This window comes from Bufo bufo, chromosome 5 (genome assembly GCF_905171765.1).
Source record: "Bufo bufo chromosome 5, aBufBuf1.1, whole genome shotgun sequence".
In the NCBI taxonomy this organism is placed as follows: domain Eukaryota; kingdom Metazoa; phylum Chordata; class Amphibia; order Anura; family Bufonidae; genus Bufo; species Bufo bufo.
The window spans coordinates 324,139,454-324,150,609 of NC_053393.1; positions in this window are offsets into that span (position 1 = coordinate 324,139,454).

The window sequence follows — 11,156 nt, forward strand, 5'->3', positions numbered from 1 at the left end:
GGAGTTCCCTGGTATGGCACTTCTTCAAACAATGTGCTGACGACAAGACCCGAGTGGTTTGCACGCTGTGCCATCAGAGCCTGAAGCGAGGCATTAACGTTCTGAACCTTAGCACAACCTGCATGACCAGGCACCTGCATGCAAAGCATGAACTGCAGTGGAGTAAACACCTTAAAAACAAGAAAGTCACTCAGGCTCCCCCTGCTACCTCTTCTGCTGCCGCGTCGGCCTCTTCTGCTGCTGCCGCCTCGGCCTCTTCCTCCGCCTCTGGAGGAACTTTGGCACCTGCCCCCCAGCAAACATGGGATGTACCACCAACACCACCACCTGCGTCACCAAGCATCTCAACCATGTCACATGGCAGCGTTCAGCTCTCCAGCTCACAAACATTTGAGAGAAAGCGTAAATTCCCACCTAGCCACCCTCGATCCCTGGCCCTCAATGCCAGCATTTCTAAACTACTGGCCTATGAAATGCTGTCATTTAGGCTGGTGGACACACACAGCTTCAAACAGCTCATGTCGCTTGCTGTCCCACAGTATGTTGTTCCCAGCCGGCACTACTTCTCTAAGAGAGCCGTGCCTTCCCTGCACAACCAAGTATCCGATAAAATCAAGTGTGCACTGCGCAACGCCATCTGTGGCAAGGTCCACCTAACCACAGATACGTGGACCAGTAAGCATGGCCAGGGACGCTATATCTCCCTAACTGCACACTGGGTAAATGTAGTGGCGGCTGGGCCCCAGGCGGAGAGCTGTTTGGCGCACGTCCTTCCGTCGCCAAGGATCGCAGGGCAACATTCTTTGCCTCCTGTCTCCTCCTCCTCCTACTCAGCTTCCTCCTCCTCTTCTTCCACCTGCTCATCCAGTCAGCCACACACCTTCACCACCAACTTCAGCACAGCCCGGGGTAAACGTCAGCAGTCCGTTCTGAAACTCATATGTTTGGGGGACAGGCCCCACACCGCACAGGAGTTGTGGCGGGGTATAGAACAACAGACCGACGAGTGGTTACTGCCGGTGAGCCTTAAGCCCGGCCTGGTGGTGTGCGATAATGGGCGAAATCTCGTTGCAGCTCTGGGACTAGCCGGTTTGACGCACATCCCTTGCCTGGCGCATGTGCTGAATTTGGTGGTGCAGAAGTTCATTCACAACTACCCCGACATGTCAGAGCTGCTGCATAAAGTGCGGGCCGTCTGTTCGCGCTTCCGGCGTTCACATCCTGCCGCTGCTCGCCTGTCTGCGCTACAGCGTAACTTCGGCCTTCCTGCTCACCGCCTCATATGCGACGTGCCCACCAGGTGGAACTCCATCTTGCACATGCTGGACAGACTGTGCGAGCAGCAGCAGGCCATAGTGGAGTTTCAGCTGCAGCACGCACGGGTCAGTCGCACTGCGGATCAGCCTCACTTCACCACCAATGACTGGGCCTCCATGCGAGACCTGTGTGCCCTGTTGCGCTGTTTCGAGTACTCCACCAACATGGCCAGTGGCGATGACGCCGTTATCAGAGTTACAATACCACTTCTATGTCTCCTTGAGAAAACACTTAGGGCGATGATGGAAGAGGAGGTGGCCCAGGAGGAGGAGGAGGAAGAGGGGTCATTTTTAGCACGTTCTACAGCGTAACTTCGGCTTTCCCACTCACCGCCTCATATGCGACGTGCCCACCAGGTGGAGTTTCAGCTGCAGCACGCACGGGTGAGTTGCACTGGGGAACAGCACCACTTCACCACCAATGACTGGGCCTCCATGCGAAACCTGTGTGCCCTGTTGCGCTGTTTCGAGTACTCCACCAACATGGCCAGTGGCGATGACTCCATTATCAGCGTTACAATACCACTTCTATGGCTCATTGAGAAAACACTTAGGGTGATGATGGAAGAGGATGTGGCCCAGGATGAGGAAGAGGGGTCATCTCTAACATTTTCAGGGCAGTCTTTTAGAAGTGGCTCAGAGGGAGGTTTTTTGCAACAGCAGAGGACAGGTACAAATGTGGCCAGACAGGGCCCACTACTGGAGGACGAGGAGGATGAGGAGGAGGTGGAGGAGGATGAGGATGAAGCAGGTTCACAGTGGGCTGGCACCCAACGCAGCTGGGGCCCATCACTGGTGCGTGGCTGGGGGGAAACGCAGGACGATGACGATACGCCTGCCACAGAGGACAGCTTGTCCTTACCTCTGGGCAGCCTGGCACACATGAGCGACTACATACTGCAGTGCCTGCGCAACGACAGCAGAGTTGCCCACATTTTAACGTGTGCGGACTACTGGGTTGCCACCCTGCTGGATCCACGGTACAAAGACAATGTGCCCACCTTACTTCATGCACTGGAGCGTGATAGTAAGATGCGCGAGTACAAGCGCACGTTGGTAGACGCGCTACTGAGAGCATTCCCAAATGTCACAGGGGAACAAGTGGAAGCCCAAGGCGAAGGCAGAGGAGGAGCAAGAAGTCGCCAACGCAGCTGTGTCACGGCCAGCTCCTCTGAGGGCAGGGTTAGCATGGCAGAGATGTGGAAAAGTTTTGTCACCACGCCACAGCTAACTGCACCGCCACCTGATACGGAACGTGTTAGCAGGAGGCAACATTTCAATAAGATGGTGGAACAGTACCTGTGCACACCCCTCCACGTACTGACTGATGGTTCGGCCCCATTCAACTTCTGGGTCTCCAAATTGTCCACGTGGCCAGAGCTAGCCTTTTATGCCTTGGAGGTGCTGGCCTGCCCGGCGGCCAGCGTTTTGTCTGAACGTGTATTCAGCATGGCAGGGGGCGTCATTACAGACAAATGCAGCCGCCTGTCTACAGCCAATGTGGACAAGCTGACGTTCATAAAAATGAACCAGGCATGGATCTCACAGGACCTGTCCATCCCTTGTGCAGATTAGACATTAACTACCTCCCCTTAACAATATATTATTGTACTCCAGGGCACTTCCTCATTCAATCCTATTTTTATTTTCATTTTACCATTATATTGCGGGGCAACCCAAAGTTCAATGAACCTCTCCTCTGTCTGGGTGCCGGGGCCTAAATATGTGACAGTGGCCTGTTCCAGTGGTGGGTGACTTGAAGCCTGATTCTCTGCTATAACATGAAGACTGATTCTGTGCTGACATGAAGCCAGATTCTCTGTTACGGGACCTCTCTCCTCTGCCTGGGTGCCTGGGCCTAAATATGTGACAGTGGCCTGTTCCAGTGGTGGGTGACGTGAAGCCTGATTCTCTGCTATGAAATGAAGACTGATTCTGTGCTTACATGAAGCCAGATTCTCTGTTACGGGACCTCTCTCCTCTGCCTGGGTGCCAGGGCCTAAATATGTGACAGTGGCCTGTTCCAGTGGTGGGTGACGTGAAGCCTGATTCTCTGCTATGACATGAAGACTGATTCTGTGCTGACATGAAGCCAGATTCTCTGTTACGGGACCTCTCTCCTCTGCCTGGGTGCCTGGGCCTAAATATGTGACAGTGGCCTGTTCCAGTGGTGGGTGACGTGAAGCCTGATTCTCTGCTATGACATGAAGACTGATTCTCTGCTGACATGAAGCCAGATTCTCTGCTATGGCATGAAGACTGATTCTCTGCTGACGTGAAGCCAGATTCTCTGCTATGGGACCTCTGTCCAATTGATATTGGTTAATTTTTTTATTTTAATTTTTTATTTTAATTCATTTCCCTATCCACATTTGTTTGCAGGGGATTTACCTACATTTTGCTGCCTTTTGCAGCCCTCTAGCTCTTTCCTGGGCTGTTTTACAGCCTTTTTAGTGCCGAAAAGTTCGGGTCCCTATTGACTTCAATGGGGTTCGGGACGATGTTCGGGTCGGGTTCGGATCCCGAACCCAAACATTTCCGGGAAGTTTGGCCGAACTTCTCGAACCCGAACATCCAGGTGTTCGCTCAACTCTAATAGTAAGCCAACGGATGGAAACAGTTTTATCTCCATGAACAGCTGCCACCTCCCGAAATGGTTGGAAAATATCCCGCGCAGTCAGTTTATGAGACTAAGAAGAAATTGTACAATTGTAGGGGAATATGAGAGGGAGGCAGAAATCCTACAGAAAAAATTGGAACACAAGATACAGTAAAATTGTTAGAGCAAAAATCCGAAATCAACCGATTAAATAGACAGACCCTACTAACAGCAAATAAGAACACTACAAAAACTCCAGAGACTGAAAGCAATGTAAAAATACCGCCTATCATTACACCATATAGTGACCAGGTACCAATTTTTAAAAAAATTATAAAAAAACACTGGGACATCCTTAAGGAGGACAAAATAATAGGAGAAATTATTCCCAAAGACCCGAAATTTGTGTTCCGAAGGGCACAAAATGTAGGCAACATAATTGCATCTACAGGTAGATGTACAGGAATAAATATAGAGGAAAAAGATCAAAAACAAAAAGAAGGGAAAAAAGGTGGTTTCTATCCGTGCAAAATGTGCAGAGGATGCAAAATATCTAAAAATAAGAAAATAATAACACAAATAAACAATACGGAGGGAACCTATAAACAAACTATAAAACAGTTTATTACCTGCAACAGTAAAGGAGTCATTTACACCCTAACTTGTCCCTGTAATAAGATCTATGTGGGCCGCACTAAAAGAACCCTAAAGAAAAGAATAGGAGAACACATTTATAACATAAACAGAAAGTATGAAGGCCATCCACTGTCACGTCACTACAGTGTAAAGCATGGGGGCAATTTTGCTGGGTCCCATTTCTGTGGGGTTGAAATAATACAGCCAAACAAGAGGGGGGGGACTACATTAAGGAAATGTCCAAAAAAGAATCAAAATGGATATTTAACATGGATACCTTAATACCCAATGGCCTTAATGCGGAAATAGAACTGTTTGCTTTTGAATAAATGATTGGTGACTAAGAATCCATGCAGGATCGGCAGGGAAGGATTTAAAGCTCTGGAGAAGCGCATATAAAGGAGCGTGAGCAGCCAGGTAACACTCCCTGAGGAAGAACAGCGTCTGTTCGAAGCGCGTCGGAGAAAGAGACACTTGGCACCGGTGGTCATTGATGACCGCTGTTAGTGACGTCAGTCACAAGCTCTAAGCGAGCGCTAACCACTCCTCTGTACACATCTCCATTTGCGGCAGCAGCGCGCCACCGGCCGGGGCACGAGGCAGCACGCCAAACCACACTATACCTGGACTTTTCCTGATCCCTAGCATAAAGAAAGACCAAGCACAGAAACAACAGTAAAGAAAAAACTTTTCTACACCGAGTACGGGGACGTCGATAGGAGCACACAAATAGAAGTTCTCATTCCAGGTACACTGTTTAAAACCAACTAAGTACCTATATATTGATATACTTTTATGCACTAGCCTTTATATGTCTGCAACACCTGTACACCATAATATAATATAATATGTCCTAAGCGCAGTATCATAATATTTTATATTGTCTCCTCTGTGCGGCAGATTTTTGTGGTTCTGCCGCGATACCGCTGCTCGTACATACAGCATCCACTGAGCGCCACTGTAGCAACTATTTATCTCCTTTGTCTTATAGACCAGCTTACAATACCTGGCAGTGACATGGTCATATGAGCAAATATGATGAAAAATGTAAACAATTTAATTACGCCACAAGGACAGAAGCAGCCAAAAATGTAGACCCTACTTAAAAAAAAAATAATAATAATAGATAAATCTTCCTCAGTTTCCTGACCCTCCAGCCATTTCCAGCCATTGTAATGTAGGTCTATCTGTCATCTGGGGTCTAAATTTGTGTTGCCATAGAGGTTGGGGTAGCTGTAGAAAGTTAGGGACAAAAAATGTCTTGTCAATAAACTCTGCAGTCATCAGGAGAAGTTGTCTCCGCAGTCTGGGTTGGATGGAGAGGTAAAGGAAAGAGCTAGTTTACAATCAAAGAAAAGATATCACCCATGAGTCACTGCATTTAACTGCATTGTAATCATGTATGCAATATTATGCAGAGTGTCTGTATAGAACTGGCATCTACCACTATATGATCACTGTATTTTGGTATCATGCAATACCTTATTTTATATGCCATCTTTTGCAACCCAATTGAAATTAATGGGTCAACACCCGTTCAACAAAATTATGACCATCTGAATGAGCCATTTAATAGTAATAAGCCCCCAGATATTGCTAGGCTGACTTGTTAGTTTTTACAGGCTGACCAGCCATCATTTATTCTAGGACCCCCATAATTCTAAGTTTCCAGGATCCCACTCATTTACCACCCACCCATCAGCAGCCTATAGACACCCCATTATCTATTTTTGGAAATATTTAGAATTAAATCAAACTACCAACAACCAACCTTAGGCATTGTTGTACAAGAAGCTCTTACACTCATGTCCATATAATGCATATACTGTGCATCAGAACACTTCTAAATATTGTTTAAATTCTTAATTCAATCCTTCATTAAATATTCCATATAACAACAGCATAAAATCTACATAGGAAAAAAGTCCACATGTGAACAGACTCCAAAGGTGCTAAACAAGTCCAAACAAGTAATCCACAGGGAGACATCTGTGTGTGATCACACTGTGGATTACCTGTATTATAAATACCTACTATCCATACAAATTAAAGCATGCAATTCACACACAGTATAGGCCAATGTCTTTTACATCTTCTGTAATAGTCAGCGGAGCTCTTTTCCAAAGGACATGGAGTGATCACCTTCACCCACATCTTCTTATCGTTGTCCTGCACAGATAAAAGCTATTTACTCTCTCCTTAACCTATTACACTGCTCAAAAAAATAAAGGGAACACAAAAATAACACATCCTAGATCTGAGTTAATTAAATATTCTTAATGATAACACAACAAGAAGAGGAGTGCATAACACACCACTATAGAATGGTAAAAAAGTCAAATTTTATTAATGTATCACTAAAATATGGACATGAACAACAATATATAAACATGAACAAAAAATAAAAAAGCAGGGACAAAACACAGTCATGCACCACCCTGCTAGCAGCCCTATCCCAATGTGGAAATGTGTATAACCCTGATGATCAATGCATAGTGGAAGGAATATCCTATTGAAAAATTATCAATCAGGGAAAAGGTTATACAATGGACAGATACAAGCGTGCCCCCTATAGTATACAGCAACACTACTAAGGCCCTGAACAATTAAGTCTACCGACCAAGAGGTGCATAAAATAGTGGGGCAACATACCAGTATAAGGAGGGGGCTGATGCCAGGGCGGAGGTGCTCCTCGACGCGCGTTTCGCGTATAGTATCGCTTCCTCAGGAGGAGTTAATGGCTGGGGGAGAGGGGCAGGTTTAAGAAGTGCCTCTTGCCAATCAGAAGTCCCGATATGGATCATGTGGTATGTCCCATCACTATGGCGGCGCATGGCCAATCTGCACCTGCCACGTCAAACAACTTCCGTCCTTCCCCTGAGGCCGATGACGGAGAGGGCGGTCGAGCAAAAATTATGCTGATCGCCGTCGTCGTCACCATACCTACACTAGAGAGAGAGGGCGGAAGCGGACGCACGGGCAGAGCAGACATGCGCACAAGTGACCTCGGTGAATCGCAGCAATAGTAAGATGCAGAGAAGTAATCTAGGCATCTCAATGATATCTTTATACATTTAATATGAAGGTCCCTTCCATAACTAACAATTGAATTGTTATCAGTTATAGCATAACAACCTGTTATTCAAGGTGCAAAGAAAGTGCGAGTGCAACATAATTGATGCCAAGACAATTGATTATAAATTAAGTCCATAAAATATTTGGACATAATTATTCATAATTAATAGACAATATTGTGAATCATACATAATAAATTTTAAAATACAAAAATTAATTAATTATAGTGAAAATATAAATTCATAATAGTGCTCAGTACATGTGTCATCTTTATAATACATGATTTTACAGTGCATGATATAAAATCCTGAGACATAAAATGTGAGCTCATAAAGAGCAAATAATAATTCATAAGTAATATGTAATATTCGTATGCTATTCATTACTACGTACATATTTAAAAACACAATTCCAGCATGATGCTGTGGATGCTAGTTCCCCAAATAATGCATAAAATTCATGGTGACGGGAGATTATGGACAACATCAAAATTCATAGCAAGTCGGCAAACTAGAGAAATATAAGAGAAAGAAAATTAGCATATACATATACATGTCAGTCACATCCCAAAGGTAATAAGTGTAAAAAATGGGTATTAGCCCCACTATACCCCTAAAATGATGCCACTTGTTCAGAGAAAGGAGCCAAAACCAAAGCTTTCATTTAATCCTTTGGGGGTCAGGGTCTTGAGTCTAAATATCCATCTAGTCTCAATTTGGGCCAGATTTTTACTATAGTTGCCCCCTCTGATCCCCAAATGTACTTGGTCAATGCCTCTAAATCGTAATCCACTTGGATTACTTTGGTGGTGAATTTTAAAATGTTTCGGGAGGGTTTTGAGATCATTTAGGTCCTGAACATCTTTGGACTTTTCAATGTCTCCCACATGTTCTCGTACCCTTTTGCGAAACTCCCTTGTGGTCAGACCGATGTAGATTTTATCACATGGACAAACCGCATAATAGATGATCCGATGATGGTCGACATGCAGGAGATATACTCTCTGATCTCATAGAGTCTATTTTTATCAGAATCTGTAAATTGGGTGGACCTATCTATGTTGGCGCAAGCCTTGCATGCGCCACAGGGGTAAGATCCTTTGATCACTGTTTGACGGCTCATTTTTCCCCCAGGTACGTAGTGGCTGCGAACTAATAAATCTTTTAGATTCTTAGAACGCCTAGCAGTCAATTGTGGTTTTTCTGGAATACATTTGCCTAACTCCGAATCCGTCTTGAGAATACCCCAATGCCTATTTAAAATCTCACGCAAGTTTTTCCACTGATCATTATAAATAGTGATGAACCTGATATTTTGGTTCGTGGAAGAGGTCACTTTTTCTATCTTATTTTCCTCATTTGGACATAGCAATTTTTCTCTTTTACGTGTTTTTGCTATTTGGATACCCTTTTTTATCTGCCTATTGCTGTACCCTCTTTCTTTAAACCGATTTCTTAATTTTTCGGATTCCTCAAGGTAGTTCACTTCATTAGAGCATATTCTTTTAAGTCGTATGAACTGACCTTTTGGGATTCCGTCAATTGTTGACCTTGGATGCGTGGAATTAGCATGTAGAAGAGAATTTACAGCGGTTTTTTTTCTATAAATCTCCGTCAGCAGTGTAACAGGGTTTCGAAGGTGCACTCGGTCCCCCATTGCCCGCAGAACTGTTGCTTAGCTTTGGGAATTCGGATCTGGGTTGACCTCATTCCCAGGGCGTCTTTACTAGCTGGGTGGCTCCCTGCTCCTAGTCTGCCTTGAGCGCCGAGCTGATCACTCGGTGCTCGACTGGTTGGTCTGTCGGTCATGTGACGCTGGCCACGTCACATGACCCTCACTCCCCACTATAAATACAGGCAGCCTGCTGGCCACAGGTTGCCTGTTAATTTAGGTTCCACCTGCAATTTTGTCTTTCCTGGCGTACTGACCCCCTGCTGAACTCCTGACGATCCTCTGCTGACTCCTTTGGTACTTCACGACTCTCCTGGTATTTATGACCCCGGCTTCTCCTGACTATTCTCTGCTTGCTCCATTTGTACTTTGTAGATTTCCTGGTATTGACTCGGTCCGTTCATGTTCTGTTGTTTGTCTGTCTGTCATCCCTGCACTTATTCCAAGCTAGGGATTGCCGTCCAGTTTTCCCCTGTCATTAGGACTCGCGAGGCAAGTAGGCAGGGCCAGGGGTGAGGGTGGAGCGCAGTGGTCACTTCCCTCCCCCCTGTGTGTGTGTGTACGTGACCGTTACAGATTAACAGGCCTACTGAAACCACTGTACCATGAATCCTCTACTGACCCTGACTGAGCATGTGTCAGACCTGACGCAGATGGTGCAGGAGGTAGGGGAGAAGATTCTTTCCCTAGAAATAGGACAATACGCCGCTGCTCCTCAGGCCTCTGGTCCGAACTTGAGCCCTCATATGGAGCCACCGATCAAGCTTCCAGAGCCCTTCTCTGGAGTTCGGAGGAAGTTTCACTCCTTTAAGGAGAGCTGTAAATTGTATTTTAGTTTACGCCCCTTGTCTTCCGGGTCGGAAAGCCAACGGGTGGGCATTGTTATTTCCCGCTTACAGGGGGATCCCCAGGAGTGGGCCTTTTCTTTACCCCTTGATGCTAGTTGTTTAACCACAGTAGAGGGTTTTTTTCAGGCTCTGGGTACCCTGTATGATGAACCAGACAGGGCCCTGGTAGCCGAAAATGCGCTGAAAGCATTGGTTCAAGGCAACCTCTCTGCGGAGGAGTATTGCACCCAATTTAGAAGGTGGTGTGTTCCCTCAGGGTGGAATGAGCCAGCTCTTAAGTGTCAATTCAGGTCAGGCCTATCTGATAATCTAAAAGATCTACTAGTGAGTTATCAGCTCCCTGAGACTCTTGAGGAGACTATGACCCTATGTCACGACTGTGACTGATCCAGACAGGTCTGGGAGGAGAAGGTCGCAGCGACTTGCTACTCACGATAGCTTGTGAGTTTGCTCCGTGGTTCAGGGTATGTCATCTGGGTTTTGCCTTGTGAACCTTTTTGTCCTGACTGGGAGTTTGTAGGCATCCTTCTCAGGTGAGTCCTGTCTGCCACTCCCAGCTACTATATTAGTTTCACTTTCACTTGCACTCATTGCCAGATATAGTCCTTACTTCCAGTTCTATTCTGACCTTTGAAGGAGATCGTTTGATGGTGTTGCTGTGGAGCTCTTGTCCGGCGTGGACTGTCGTGATTGGGATCGCCTTCTCTGCTCGTGACTGGATAAGTCTATCTCTGATATAGTTTGTTTGTTGCTGTCTTCCCCTGCTGTTCTCCTAGACAGGAGTGATGGTGACTAGTGCTCCCATCGGCCTTTCCCCACTCTAGGCTTGGTAGGGTGACTGAAGGTTTTAGGCATCCTGCTCGCCGCAGGGGTTCACACCCCGTCTAGGGTATCAGGGCAGACAGGTGCCAGCTTAGGGTTAGTCAGGGGTGGCCATATTATTCCCATCCGTAGATAAGGGTCCCCCTTCTCCTCCGTCTGGTGCGACACGACTGCTGCTGGGGTAGCGGT